The sequence below is a fragment of the Hyla sarda genome, chromosome 8 (genome assembly GCF_029499605.1).
Source record: "Hyla sarda isolate aHylSar1 chromosome 8, aHylSar1.hap1, whole genome shotgun sequence".
NCBI lineage: Eukaryota > Metazoa > Chordata > Amphibia > Anura > Hylidae > Hyla > Hyla sarda.
In genome coordinates, this window is record NC_079196.1 from 217,027,359 (window position 1) to 217,043,754 (window position 16,396).

The 16,396-nt window shown below is 43.3% G+C and overlaps 1 protein-coding gene across 2 annotated transcripts in view; it reads right to left on the reverse strand.

Annotated features, from left to right (window-relative positions):
- RAI1 (retinoic acid induced 1) overlaps window positions 1-16,396 on the reverse strand; it is a 208,810-nt gene that overhangs the window by 132,908 nt on the left and 59,506 nt on the right. The gene's annotated exons all lie outside the window — the stretch shown is intronic.

The following is a 16,396-nucleotide window of genomic DNA, read 5'->3' on the forward strand; positions in this document are numbered from 1 at the left end:
GACCCAGCACATGCAAAGATTATATAAAAAGCATACTGATTTGAAATGGAACATGTAATGCTTAATTTCCCCTGTGGAGGAGCCATAGAGTACATGAACAGTATTTCTGACAGATTACAGCTGACTGTTAGGGATCTGATCAAAGACATCTCTTCTTGCTTTGGAAGACCTGACATATCTATTCATTATATGGAAAGCACTTTGATTTTAATTGGAAAATGCAATACTTTAAATGCCCTGCGGAGGAGCCATAGAGAAGTTGAACACAGATTTCTCCATAGTTTATCGATTATTCAGCAAAAAAGCCCAAAACGAAACACAGAAAAAACTGATACTTCTCACAGAGGACCAGTGGAGCAGTGTAATGCTTAATTTCCCCTGTGGAGGAGCCATAGTAAAGCTATGAACCTGTATTCAAAGCTCCACTATGGCTCCTCCGCAGGAGAAAATAAGTATTACACTGTTTGAATGTATAAGTTAAGAGAATTTTCAACAATTTGGCAGAAGAAGGCAAATCTAGGGGATCTGTGCTCCAGCGCTGCGCCCCTCCCCCACAATACTTCTATTCTTATAATTCAAAAGAGAGAAAAAAAATCTGCTTTCCCAATTAATTGTGACCTTTCGTGGGCCTGCGGGATTCTGTGATAGCGATACGATTTCTGACGGATTGTTATACAGTAGGTATGTGCTACACACAAAATACGTCCCACGCCTCTAATGTGATTTCCTTTCAGCCATACCCCACACGGCCCCCCCACAGACCCTCCTCTTTATACCCAACAGGCCTCATTTTGACATTCGGCCTGAATTTGACCAGCTTGGCAGCCGTGGGGAGATTACTGAGAAGCTGAAGTTGCCCACCCACAGAGATTTTGGGGAGGGGAGGGGGTTCCTCTCTGATCTCTTCAAACCAGCTCTTATTCCCCATGAGAGGTTTAATCCTTTGTAGCAGACCCCCCAAAATTCCTCCCAACATGGAGGTTGTTCTGTTTGCAGAATCTCACTGCATTGATGTAGCAGAGTTAAACTTGTTATTCTTTGTGTTTTTACATAGGCAGGGCCGGCGTTAGGGCGGGGCAACCTGGGCAGTTGCCCAGGGCCCCCATCCAAAATAGAGCCCCCATCCAAAATAGAGCCTCCTGAACATATTTATATCCATACTCACAATACTGTATTTAGCGTGGACTTGCGCAAAATCACAGTAAAATTGCCGCATTTTCACCGTGATTTTGCGCAAATCCCGGCACAATACAGTCAGGGCACTGGCAGGGCATTATGAGGGGGCGGGGGGGCTATGACGTCACGAGCATCAGCATTCGGAACAGTTTGTGCAACACTGAGCAGCAGAGTACCCCTTTAGTGTCGCTTGCCAGACTGTAAATGTACAATATAAACTACAACTCCCAGTGTGGCCCTTCTGTGTGGCCTATGTAATTACTCACCACATCCTTTTAAGGCTGGGGGAGGAGGCACAGACAGGGAGGCCACAGTGGGAGGCGCATGATGGGGGCATTATATGTGAGGGGCACATGATGGGGGCATTATATGTGAGGGGCACATGATGAGGGGCACATGATGGGGGCACATGATGGGGGCATTATATGTGAGGGGCGCATGATGGGGGCATTATATGTGAGGGGTGCATGATGGGGGCATTATATGTGAGGGGGGCATGATGGGGGCATTATATGTGAGGGGGGCATGATGGGGGCATTATATGTGAGGGGGGCATGATGGGGACATTATATGTGAGGGGTGCATGATGGGGGCATTATATGTGAGGGGTGCATGATGGGGGCATTATATGTGAGGGGCGCATGATGGGGGCATTATATGTGAGGGGCGCATGATGGGGGCATTATATGTGAGGGGGGCATGATGGGGGCATTATATGTGAGGGGGGCATGATGGGGGCATTATATGTGAGGGGTGCATGATGGGGGCATTATATGTGAGGGGCACATGATGGGGGCATTATATGTGAGGGGCACATGATGGGGGCATTATATGTGAGGGGCACATGATGGGGGCATTATATGTGAGGGGATGCATGATGGGGGCATTATATGTGAGGGGCACATGATGGGGGCATTATATGTGAGGGGCACAAGATGGGGGCATTATATGTGAGGGGCACATGATGGGGGCATTATATGTGAGGGGATGCATGATGGGGGCATTATATGTGAGGGGCACATGATGGGGGCATTATATGTGAGGGGCACATGATGGGGGCATTATATGTGAGAGGCACATGATGGGGGCATTATATGTGAGGGGCACATGATGGGGGCATTATAAGTGAGGGGCACATGATGGGGGCATTATATGTGAGAGGCACATGATGGGGGCATTATATGTGAGAGGCACATGATGGGGGCATTATATGTGAGGGGCACATGATGGGGGCATTATATGTGAGGGGCGCATGATGGGGGCATTATATGTGAGGGGCGCATGATGGGGGCATTATATGTGAGGGGCACATGATGGGGGCATTATATGTGAGGGGCACATGATGGGGGCATTATATGTGAGAGGCACATGATGGGGGCATTATATGTGAGGGGCACATGATGGGGGCATTATATGTGAGGGGCACATGATGGGGGCATTATATGTGAGGGGCACATGATGGGGGCATTATATGTGAGGGGATGCATGATGGGGGCATTATATGTGAGGGGCACATGATGGGGGCATTATATGTGAGGGGATGCATGATGGGGGCATTATATGTGAGGGGCACATGATGGGGGCATTATATGTGAGGGGATGCATGATGGGGGCATTATATGTGAGGGGCACATGATGTGGGCATTATATGTGAGGGGCACATGATGGGGGCATTATATGTGAGGGGCACATGATGGGGGCATTATATGTGAGGGGCACATGATGGGGGCATTATATGTGAGGGGCACATGATGGGGCATTATATGTGAGGGGATGCATGATGGGGGCATTATATGTGATGGGATGCATGATGGGGGTATTATATGTAAGGGGCGCATGATGGGGGCATTATATGTGAGGGGCACATGATGGGGGCATTATATGTGAGGGGCGCATGATGGGGGCATTATATGTGAGGGGATGCATGATGGGGGCATTATATGTGAGGGGCACATGATGGGGGCATTATATGTGAGGGGCGCATGATGGGGGCATTATATGTGAGGGGCACATGATGGGGGCATTATATGTGAGGGGCACATGATGGGGGCATTATATGTGAGCGGATGCATGATGGGGGCATTATATGTGAGGGGCACATGATGGGGGCATTATATGTGAGCGGATGCATGATGGGGGTATTATATGTGAGGGGCACATGATGGGGGATTATATGTGAGGGGCACATGATGGGGGCATTATATGTGAGGGGCACATGATGGGGACATTATATGTGAGGGGTGCATGATGGGGGCATTATATGTGAGGGGCACATGATGAGGGGCACATGATGGGGGCACATGATGGGGGCATTATATGTGAGGGGCGCATGATGGGGGCATTATATGTGAGGGGTGCATGATGGGGGCATTATATGTGAGGGGGCATGATGGGGGCATTATATGTGAGGGGGGCATGATGGGGGCATTATATGTGAGGGGGGCATGATGGGGACATTATATGTGAGGGGTGCATGATGGGGGCATTATATGTGAGGGGTGCATGATGGGGGCATTATATGTGAGGGGCGCATGATGGGGGCATTATATGTGAGGGGGGCATGATGGGGGCATTATATGTGAGGGGGGCATGATGGGGACATTATATGTGAGGGGTGCATGATGGGGGCATTATATGTGAGGGGTGCATGATGGGGGCATTATATGTGAGGGGTGCATGATGGGGGCATTATATGTGAGGGGCACATGTGGCCCAGCCTCTACCTCGAGTGGCCCCCAGATAATTTGAGTTTGAGACCCCTGACCTAAAGCATTATTTTATCAAGGTTATAACAATGCACAAACAATAGAGCCCCAATAACAAACTCAGCTCTGCTACATCTGTATGCGCAGTGAGTATGTGCAGCGATTTGTCGGAGATGATTATAGAGCGTCAGTCCACCTGGTATGGTCATAAATGATAAAGTGATGGGGGAGGGGAAACGATCAACCGTATACTAGGAGAACGAGCGTATGTGTGATGGGCTACTGACTGCAAAAATGTCACACGGCTTATCAGTCATTAGTCCTGAGAGACAGAGATAGAGTCTGAGAGGCTTCTACCGCCACCTCCTCTCATCCAGAAGGGAGGTCAGAGAACATCAGCGCAGTCAGGGGGTGACGGAGCGAATATCCACATCCCACTATATCTACAATAGACTAAAGAGAGGTGGTATTATAGTAGTTATATTCTTGTATATAGGAGCAGTATTATAGTAGTTATATTCTTGTATATAGGAGCAGTATTATGGTAGTTATATTCTTGTATATAGGGGGCAGTATTATAGTAGTTATATTCTTGTATATAGGAGCAGTATTATAGTAGTTATATTCTTGTATATAGGAGGCAGTATTGTAGTAGTTATATTCTTGTATATAGGAGGCAGTATTATAGTAGTTATATTCTTGTATATAGGAGCAGTATTATAGTAGTTATATTCTTGTATATAGGGGACAGTATTATAGTAGTTATATTCTTGTATATAGGAGCAGTATCATAGTAGTTATATTCTTGTATATAGGAGGCAGTATTATAGTAGTTATATTCTTGTATATAGGAGCAGTGTTATAGTAGTTATATTCTTGTATATAGGAGACAGTATTATAGTAGTTATATTCTTGTATATAGGAGGCAGTATTATAGTAGTTATATTCTTGTATATTGGAGGCAGTATTATAGTAGTTATATTCTTGTATATAGGAGCAGTATTATAGTAGTTATATTCTTGTATATAGGAGCAGTATTATAGTAGTTATATTCTTGTATATAGGAGCAGTATTATAGTAGTTATATTCTTGTATATAGGAGCAGTATTATAGTAGTTATATTCTTGTATATTGGAGGCAGTATTATAGTAGTTATATTCTTGTATATAGGAGCAGTATTATAGTAGTTATATTCTTGTATATAGGAGCAGTATTATAGTAGTTATATTCTTGTATATAGGAGCAGTATTATAGTAGTTATATTCTTGTATATTGGAGGCAGTATTATAGTAGTTATATTCTTGTATATAGGAGCAGTATTATAGTAGTTATATTCTTGTATATAGTAAGAGTATTCTAGTAGTTATATTCTTGTATATAGGAGGCAGTATTATAGTAGTTATATTCTTGTATATAGGAGCAGTATTATAGTAGTTATATTCTTGTATATAGGAGCAGTATTATAGTAGTTATATTCTTGTATATAGGAGGCAGTATTATAGTAGTTATATTCTTGTATATAGGAGGCAGTATTATAATAGTTATATTCTTGTATATAGGGGGTAGTATTATAGTAGTTATATTCTTGTATATAGGAGCAGTATTATAGTAGATATATTCTTGTATATAGCAGTATTATAGTAGTTATATTCTTATATATAGGAGCAGTATTATAGTAGTTATATTCTTGTATATAGGAGGCAGTATTATAGTAGTTGTATTTTTGTATATAGGAGCAGTATTATAGCAGTTATATTCTTGTACATTGATGCAGTTTTTACTGATATCGCCTCCCATACTGTAGCCCACACTTTTCTAATACATAAAACATTTTTCACTCCTCATGGGCACACACTCTGCCAGCCTGTCCGGAAACTGTGCCGCCATGAACACCGCCTGGCATTTCACGGTCGCTGCCGTAGGGTCACTCTTTCTAATTTTGGTCAGTCTGACGCAAGTTTCCCCAGCAGACAAGGTTACCTCCTGTTCACACCTCGAGGATTAGACAAGGCATTAGGAAACCCCTGGTGACATATCAATCTCACTGGAAGCCGAATGCTGCGGGGATGATGTTGCAGCCGGTGTACTTATAGCAGAGAAGTGCTACCTGCATATTTTAACCCTGCCGTCACATGGCGACTCTGTATCTGCTCCTCCACGGACATGAAGTCTTATGTCTCTTCGTCAAAACGTGTCAATCAGTGTCCATAGCAACCAATCACAGCACCGGAAACACAAAAAGCGATCACCGAATAGTTGCTACCGGCAACAAGGCCCTTACAAGTTCCAGCATATTTGCAAGGCTCTAGATCAGTGTTTCCCAACAGGGGTTCCTCTGGCTGCTGCAAAACTACAACTCCCAGCATGCCCGGACAGCCTTCGGCTGTCCGGGCATGCTGGGAGTAGTAGTTTTGCAACAGCTGGAGGCACCCTGCTTGGAAAACACTGCTCTAGGCCATGCAGATGCTTTATATGTCTAATTTGTATCTAGCTTTTGTATTTGGCTCACAAATTCCCTCTGTTCTGCTGCTCACTCATTCTGACACCCACTGCTCAGGAAGGGGCGTGTCCCAGGCAAGCACTGAGCCCACCCTCACTCACCATGCATTCACTTCCTCCCTGAGTCTGCTGTGCTGGGTCTCTTCATCCAATCACTGCAGGCTGCTCTGTAACCCCCTCCAGTTTTCATGCTGCAGTCTGATAGGACAGCAGTGAGCACAGAAGAATGCTAGTCCCGCCCTCACTTTCTGGACTTTGTCTCTGCCTGTGCTTCAGCTGGGACAAAGATGATGCTGCAGTATCTGGATGGTATGGGGACCCCTAGTGGTCTTTTTTTATATGTCATGATTTTTATCAAAAGGAGATTTGTTTATGAAGTATATTGGGTACTCCAGGAAAAAACTTTATATATCAACTGGCTCCAGAAAGTTAAACAGGTTTGTAAATGACTTCTATTAAAAAATCTTAATCCTTTCAATAATTATCAGCTGCTGAAGTTGAGTTGTTGTTTTCTGTCTGGCAACAGTGCTCTCTGCTGACATCTCTGCTTGTCTCGGGAACTGCACAGAGAAGAAGAGGTTTGCTATGGGGATTTGCTTCTACTCCCGAGACAGGTGTCATCAGAGAGCACTTAGACAGAAAAGAACATCTCAACTTCAGCAGCTCATAAGTACTGAAAGGATTAAGATTTTTTAATAGAAGTAATTTACAAAGCTGTTTAACTTTCTGGAGCCAGTTGATACATTAAAAAAAGTTTTTTCCTGGATAACCCCTTTAAGGCTTTTCCAACACTTTTCCAAAAAGTTTTTGAATCTCACAGTGCCCATTAAGATTCTATTACACAAAATTTGAAAAGGTCCCTTAGTGCCTACGGGCATTCATTCAATTTATACAGGCTAATTTTGGGCTATAGCTTTTTGCTATGGCTAAAAAAAAAACCTGCAAATATGGTCAAAAATAGCCAGAAATACATGTTAAAAAATAAAAAATATGCTAAAGATTTTTTTTTTAAAGCTGTATGTTAAGACTCTAAGAGAGGCATATCAGTATATCAGTGTTTCCCAACCAATATGCCTCTAGCTGTTGCAATACTACAACTCCCAGAATGCCTAGACAGTTTTTGCCTGTCCAGGCATGCTGGGAGTTGTAGTTTTGCAACAGCTGGAGGCACCCTGGTAGGGAAACACTGCAGTATAAGTATACAACATTCCTTTTAATCCAGCAACCGGGCTATTCTGGATTATCAGACAGTCAAAGCAAAATGTCTAACTGAGAAGCATAGGGAAAACGCTGTATAGTTTGGAAATCCCATTTTTGTATATACTACATATAATCATATTGTAGAAGGGCGTCCTCTGTTCAGGATCCTCATCTCTGGGTCAGAGTAGGAACTGTTTAGAATGAGGGTCTCCCTCTCCGGAGGGCCTGTACAGTACTATCCTGCATTACCTATCAAATTGAATGGGAATTATGCAATACTCCATTTTTCCTGTGGGGGCAGTGCAGGGAAACTGAACACCTACAGCAGTGATTTCCAACCTGCAGACCTCCAGATGTTGCAAAACTACAACTCCCAGCATGCCCGGACAGCCAACGGCTGTCCGGGCATGCTGGGAGTTGTAGTTTTGCAACATCTGGAGGTCCGCAGGTTGAAGACCACTGACCTACAGCTTGGTTTTCCTACAGATAAGCTCATCACGGGGGGTCCCAGCCGGAAGAAACTTTTAGATCAACTTATTGTCAATGGACCCTTCTTACATGTAGGGTTATGTTAAAGCGGGGACCCCATTAAACTCTGCTGCTGCTGCCAATCAAGTGATCGATTGCCGGACTAACGGAATTGGAGGCACCGGATTAAAGGACTTTCAGTGTACACAGTAGTAATGGCCAATGCTAAAGTTCTTTTTTTTACCTGGGTTGCTCTGTCTCGATCTCAATGTCACTTTCCCTGTCTCTCATCCTCGCGTCCTCTCCTTCCGTATTTCCGTCCCCGTCCTCGGTGTCCCCTCTCCTCCTCCTCCTCCTCGCTGTCACGCCGGATGCCTCTCTCGCTTTCTATCTCCCCCTCAGATTATAAACTCTTTCCAGAACAAAATCAGACTGCTACCTCCCTAACAGCAGGTACACACCGCACCGGTTTTACCGTCCACCACTTGTCCCATATGTTCGCCCCCCACCGCCCAACATGTATAAATAACAGCCAATAACAAATTAAAAAAATGTAAAAAATATTAAATAAATTCATCAAAAAAAACAAAAACAAAAAAAAAACAAGAACTAAAATTATTTTGTGACCGTGGTCTATTCGCCTAACAGGCTGCGTGTGGATAATTCAGAGGTAATTCGCCGCGCAGGGAACGGCGGCTGCTACAGGCTTTTTTTTTCTATAATCTTTTTTTTTTTTTCCCCCTCATCTGCAGGAAGATAAATCCCTCATTTTCAACGTCTGAACATAATCCAGTTATTTACTCATAGTTTTGCTACGAAATCAAAGGGCTTAAGCTGTTTTCGAAACGGATGTCTCGCACACAATATCTGCTGATTTCAATCCCTGAATAACCCCCAACACCCCCCCCCCTTATGCGACCAGACGCCGCCCCCAAAACCCAACGCACCCCCCTCAAAAAAAAAATATATACACATCATTTCCTGACAAGCGAATGAATGGGTTAATTTCGTTTATCCCAGAGGAGGCACTAGATCCTTGGATAACAACAATATCGAGGTGGAGAAAATGGCAGCCGCAGCCACGTGTATGGCGCCATTTAATTCATCTGCCGCAGCTTTCCCAGTGGGCCCCTCCTGTGCGGCGAGAAAAATAGGGTAAAATGTTTATGATAGCAAAAGCTAGTTATTTCCTATTGACGGCATTTATGACCGCCATCTTTAGCTGTCAATATTGCTCAAAGAGACCATTCTGATTCCTGCTTTCGGTGTTGCCGATAGCAACCAAACAGTAACCAGTCAGACTCCAGCTGTTGCTGCTATTCATAGCAACTACTTGAATTCCTCCTGTCGGCATTTCACATAGCAACCAATTAAATTCCAGCTGTCACCTTCGCTCACGGCAACCAGATTCTGGCTCATAGCAACCAGATTCCAAATGTTTGTGCTGCTTATAGCGACTAATCAGATTTCCCTGACAACTGTCACTGTTGCTTATAGCAACCAGATTTTAACTGTCATTGTTGCTCTATTTGCAACCAATCAAATTACTGCTGTGCTGCTCAAAGTTAGGCTGCAGGCACACCACGTTTATGCTATACAGTTTCAAGTAAAAAAACCGTATAGAAAACGTATGCATTGACTTAACATTGTAAACCGTATGTCAAACACATCATCCGGTTTAGTCCGTTTTGCGTCTTATACGGTTTTGTCTGTTTTTTTACCTGTACCCAAAACTGTAGACTGCCACATTTTTTGGTCCGGGTGAAAAACCGTATTAAACCGTACATATATATATATATATTTTTTAACCTGGGAGGCGTACGGTTCCATCCGGTTTGCCCCGTACGGTTTTTGACTTTGCACAGTTTTTTTTCTTGGAATTTCAATCAAACAAGTGAAACTTTATTCAAAATGGAGTAAAAAGTTAAAAATGTATATGTTTTTTCCATAAAAAACTGATGCAACTGGACATCATTTTTCAAACCGTATACGTTTTTTAGCTGTATACGGGTTGAAATTTGTACACACGTTTTGATACAGTTTAGTCTGGTTTTTGAGGAATCAGTTTTTCATCAAACACCTGATACGGGAACTGTATTGCAAAAATGTGGTGTGTATGCGGCCTTACTAACCAGATTTTATTTCGATTCCACCTGTCAGCTGGTAACATGGCAACCAATTACATTTTCAGCTGACACTGTTGCCCACATTTGAACTGTCAGTGTTGCACATAGCAACCAATCAGATTTGAATTGTCAGTGTTGCTCATAGCAACCAATCAGATTTCAACTGTCAGTGTTGCTCATAGCAACCAATCAGATTTCAACTGTCAGTGTTGCACATAGCAACCAGATTTGAACTGTCAGTGTTGCTCATAGCAACCAATCAGATTTCAACTGTCAGTGTTGCTCATAGCAACCAATCAGATTTGAATTGTCAGTGTTGCTCATAGCAACCAATCAGATTTGAATTGTCAGTGTTGCTCATAGCAACCAATCAGATTTCAACTGTCAGTGTTGCTCATAGCAGACAATCAGATTTGAACTGTCAGTGTTGCTCATAGCAACCAATCAGATTTCAACTGTCAGTGTTGCTCATAGCAACCAGATTTCAACTGTCAGTGTTGCTCATAGCAACCAATCAGATTTGAATTGTCAGTGTTGCTCATAGCAACCAATCAGATTTGAATTGTCAGTGTTGCTCATAGCAACCAATCAGATTTCAACTGTCAGTGTTGCTCATAGCAACCAATCAGATTTCAACTGTCAGTGTTGCTCATAGCAACAAATCAGATTTCAACTGTCAGTGTTGCACATAGCAACCAGATTTGAACTGTCAGTGTTGCTCATAGCAACCAATCAGATTTCAACTGTCAGTGTTGCTCATAGCAACCAATCAGATTTGAATTGTCAGTGTTGCTCATAGCAACCAATCAGATTTGAATTGTCAGTGTTGCTCATAGCAACCAATCAGATTTCAACTGTCAGTGTTGCTCATAGCAGACAATCAGATTTGAACTGTCAGTGTTGCTCATAGCAACCAATCAGATTTCAACTGTCAGTGTTGCTCATAGCAACCAGATTTCAACTGTCAGTGTTGCTCATAGCAACCAATCAGATTTGAATTGTCAGTGTTGCTCATAGCAACCAATCAGATTTGAATTGTCAGTGTTGCTCATAGCAACCAATCAGATTTCAACTGTCAGTGTTGCTCATAGCAACCAATCAGATTTCAACTGTCAGTGTTGCTCATAGCAACAAATCAGATTTCAACTGTCAGTGTTGCACATAGCAACCAGATTTGAACTGTCAGTGTTGCTCATAGCAACCAATCAGATTTCAACTGTCAGTGTTGCTCATAGCAACCAATCAGATTTGAATTGTCAGTGTTGCTCATAGCAACCAATCAGATTTGAATTGTCAATGTTGCTCATAGCAACCAATCAGATTTCAACTGTCAGTGTTGCTCATAGCAACCAATCAGATTTCAACTGTCAGTGTTGCCCTGTATAGCAACCAGATTAGATTCCAGCATTACTCACAGCAACCAGACTCCAACTGCCGCTGTTGCTCATAGCAACCAGATTCCAACTGCGGCTGTCGCTCATAGCAACCAGACTCCAACTGCGGCTGTCGCTCATAGCAACCAGATTCCAACTGCCTAGGACGCTCATGGCAACTAATAAAATTCTAGTAGTCAACATTGTTCATAGTAACCAGATTCCTGCTGTCAGTTTTGCTCATAGCAACCATTATTTCCCAGCTGTCACCATAGCTCCCAGAAACCAGATTCCATCTGTCACTATAGCTCATCGAAACCAGATTCCAGCTGTCAGTGTTGCTCATAGCAACTAGAATTCGCCTTTCCACGTTGCCCATGGCAACCATTCCCAGCTGTCGATGTTTCTTGTAGATTCTGGAATCAGATTCTAGATTTTTTCCGAAGCGGGTTTGGAAATAAAGGCAGCAATCTGACGGATAGCAAAAAGGGCTATGGAACTACAACTCCCAACAGCCTCTTAAGTATGAAAAACTCCTGCACGGCTCCAAGCGGCTCTTCACACGGAGAAGGAGGGAGGGTGGGCAGAGCCGTCACAGAGCCGCACTCACTCAGCTGCAGACGCCAGCGTCTGCACCACAGTCCTTGGCAAAACGCTCCTGTCAGTCATTGTTCTGTTCAGCTTCAAAAACCGTAATGGTAATTGACCGCTGTAATGTTCTGCAGGCCCTGAGCCGCAGCAGAGCATCGCCATTCTTCGCGGATAATATCAACATTTTCGAGAATTTACTTTTTTTGCGCCACGTGTGTTTTATTTATTTATTTGCACTGGGTATATCCACTATGGAAACGTTTACTTTAAAAAAAAAAATAATAATAATAATAATAATAATTTTCTCAGTTCACAAAAAATTAAAAAATTTAATCCATTTTTTTAAATAAATTTTTACCACTGGGGATGATATTTGTTAGATATATTGAATTATTGGCCAATGCCTGAGTGATTCCCAAACAGTGTGCCTCTGGGCATGCTGGGAGTTGTAGTTTTGTAACAGCTGGAGGCACCCTGGTTGGGAAACACCGGCCTGATGGGTGAATAATAAGATCACAACCGAAAGCGATAACAGGTTTAAGAGCTCTCTGTATGAAAATTTATATATATATATATATATATATATATATATATATATATATATATACATATATATAGATAGATAGATATATAAATAATAAAAAAACAATGTAAAAAAATCCACTTTTCTTCTCCTGGGAAATGATTTCAGCCTAATCAATACATTTTTACCACAGGGGATGATATTTGATACTAGATGCATTATCGGCCAATGCCTGAGGCAGTGTTTCCCAACCAGGGTGCCTCCAGCTGTTGCAAAACTACAACTCCCAGAATGCCTGGACAGCCGGTAGTTGTAGTTTTGTAACAGCTGGAGGCACCCTGGTTGGGAAACACCGGCCTGAAGGGTCAATAATAAGATCACCTCCGAAAGAGATAACAGGTTTAAAGGGGTACTCCACTGGAACACAATTTTTTTTTTAATCAACTGGCGCCAGAAAGTTAAACAGATTTGTAAATTACTCCTATTAAAAAATCTTAATCCTTCCTGTATTTATCAGCTGCTGTTATGATCCACAGGAAGTTCTTTACTCTCTGCTGACACCGCTGTTCGTTTTAGGAACTGTCCAGAGCAAGATAGGTTTTCTATGGGGATTTGCTCCTACTTTGGACAGTTCCTAAAATAGACAGAGGTGTCAGCAGAGAGCACTGTGGTCAGACAGAAAGGAAATTCAAAAAGTAAAGAAATTCCTGTGGATAATAATAGCAGCTGATAAGTACTGGAAGGATTAAGATTTTTTTAATAGAAGTAATTTACAAATCTGTTTAACTTTCTGGGACCAGTTTATTTAAAAAAAATAAAAAAATAAAAAAAGTTTTCCAGTGGAGTACCGCTTTAAAAGCTCACTGTAAGAAAAAAATAAAATAAAATAAAAATTATTTTAAAAATTTAAAAAAAAAATCCACTTCTTTTCTTCTCCTGGGAAATGATTTCAGCCTAATCAATAAATTTTTACCACAGGGGATGATATGTGATATACTAGATGCATTATCAACCAATGCCTGAGGCAGTGTTTCCCAACCAGTGTGCCTCCAGCTGTTGCAAAACTACAATTCCCAGCAGTTGTAGTTTTGTAACAGCTGGAGGCACCCTGGTTGGGAAACACCGTTATCCCTTTCGGTGGTGATCTTATTATTCACCCAAAATAAAATAAAAAAATAAAATAAAAATAATAAAAAACTATTTAAAAAAAAAAATCCACTTCTTTTCTTCTCCTGGGAAATGATTTCAGCCTAATCAATACATTTTTACCACAGGGGATGATATTTGATATATTAGATGCATTATCGGCCAATGCCTGAGGCAGTGTTTCCCAGCCAGGGTGCCTCCAGCTGTTGCAAAACTACAACTCCCAGCATGCTGGGAGTTGTAGTTTTGTTACAGCTGGAGGCACCCAGGTTGGGAAACTTCGGCCTGATGGGTGAATAATAAGATCACAACCGAAAGGGATAACAGGTTTAAGAGCTCACTGTAAGAAAAAAATAAATAAAAATAAAATAAATAAATAAAATAAAAATAATAAAAAACTATTTAAAAAAAAAAAAAACACTTCTTTTCTTCTCCTGGGAAATGATTTCAGCCTAATCAATAAATTTTCACCACAGGGGATGATATTTGATATACTAGATGCATTATTGGCCAATGCCTGAGGCAGTGTTTCCCAACCAGGGTGCCTCCAGCTGTTGCAAAACTACAACTCCCAGCATGCCCGGACAGCCTTCGGCTGTCGGGGAATGCTGGGAGTTGTAGTTTTGCAACAGCCGGAGGCACCCTGGTTGGGAAACACCAGCCTGATGATTGAATAATAAGATCGCCACCGAAAGGGATAACAGGTTTAAGAGCTCACTGTATGAAAAAAAAAAAAAGAATATAAAAAAAAAAAAAAAAAAAAAAAAAAAAAAAAGATCCACATCTTTTCTTCTCCTAGGAAATGATTTCAGCCTAATCAATAGGAGCGTGAAGAAAGGGGCCGGAACGGCGCACTCGATGGGGACGAACAACCATACATAAAGCTTGCGGCGACCGTCGGCACAGATTCTATTATCGTCATTACTGCCTATGGTTCATTGAAGACCCTACAAGCCCCCCCCCCCCCCTATCCTGGGACCCCGGACGTGAGCAGCAATAGCCCACCTCATCTAGCGCCGGAGTTAGCTTGACAACCTCATCTTTATTCCCATTGTCGTTCCCTTCAAGCGGCGCTTAAAAGGAGCCCCCAATGAGCGACTACTCGTGTTCTCCGGCTAATTATCAGCAGCCATCTGATGACAAGCTCAACTACCTGCAGAGCGGACCCTACGAGCTGCGGAATGAGCGGTGGGGCGGTCTTTCCCCCCGTGGACAGCATCCTCATCTGTGAGTGACAGGAGAGGGATGGAGGGAGGGCGACTCAACCTGCTCCTCGCCGCGCATTTCACAGACCACTGAACTGTCATCCACTCTCTCGCTATAAGAAGAGGTCGCGAGAGTCCAGTTGGCTTGTTATAAGCTCTCCTATTAAGACCATGTTCACACATCCCGGATTTGATGAGGATTTAGGCGCAGATCCTGCACCTATATCATCACCAAATCCACGGACTTTCTGCATTTTATACCCCGTTCACATACAGTAAAAAAAAAAAAAAAAACATTGATCGATAACGGGGCCAAACCTCACCCGAGTGTAGGCCTAGGGGTCCATGCACACTACTACACCATTTTTTTTAGGAATCTAGGAGCCGGCAAAAAAGGTTAGGAGCCACAAAGTTAGGATGCCGCACGTCGTATAGTATAACGTCACGCAGCGGGGTGTTATGTGACATCATATGATCAGTCATTGGTGTCCCCTCATCTCGTCTCCCTGTGTGTCTCAGGCATTACTGTCCCCTCATCCTGACCCCTGTGTGTCTCAGGAATTACTGTCCCCTCATCCTGACCCCTGTGTGTGTCAGGCATTACTGTCCCCTCATCTCCCCCATGTGAGTCACCGTCAATACTGTCCCCTCATCTCCTTCTGAGTGTCACAGTTATTACAGTCCCCTCATCTCCCCCGTGTCTCAGTTATTGCTGTCCCCTCATCTCCCAGTGTGTCAGTTATTACTGTCCCCTCATCTCCCCGTGTGTCAAGTATTAAGGTCCTCTCATCCCCCCCTATGTGTCACAGTCATTACTGTCCCCTCATCTCCCCTGTGTGTCAGTTATTACTGTCCCCTCATTTCCCCGTGTGTCAGGTATTACTGTCCCCTCATCTAGCCATGTGTCAGGTATTAAGGTCCTCTCATCTCCCCCTATGTGTCACAGTTATTACAGTCCCCTCATCTCCCCGGTGTGTCAGTTATTGTTGTCCCCTCGTCTCCCCCCTATGTGTCACTGTTCTCTCATCTCCCCCGTGTGTCAGTTATTGCTGTCCCCTCTTCTCCCAGTGTGTCAGTTATTACTGTCCCCTCATCTCCCCTGTGTGTCAGTTATTGCTGTCCCCTCATCTCACAGTTATTACAGTCACCTCTTTTCCCTTGGTGTCAGTTATTGCTGTCCCCTCATCTCCCTGTGTGTCAGGTATTAAGGTCCTCTCATCTCCCCCCCCCCTATGTGTCACAGTCATTACTGTCCCCTCATCTCCCTTGGGTGTCAGTTATTGCTGTCCCCTCATCTCCCCCGTGTGTCAGTTATTACTGTCCCCTCATCTCCCCCCTTTGTGTCAGTTATTACTGTCCCCTCATCTCCCAGTGTGTCAGTTAT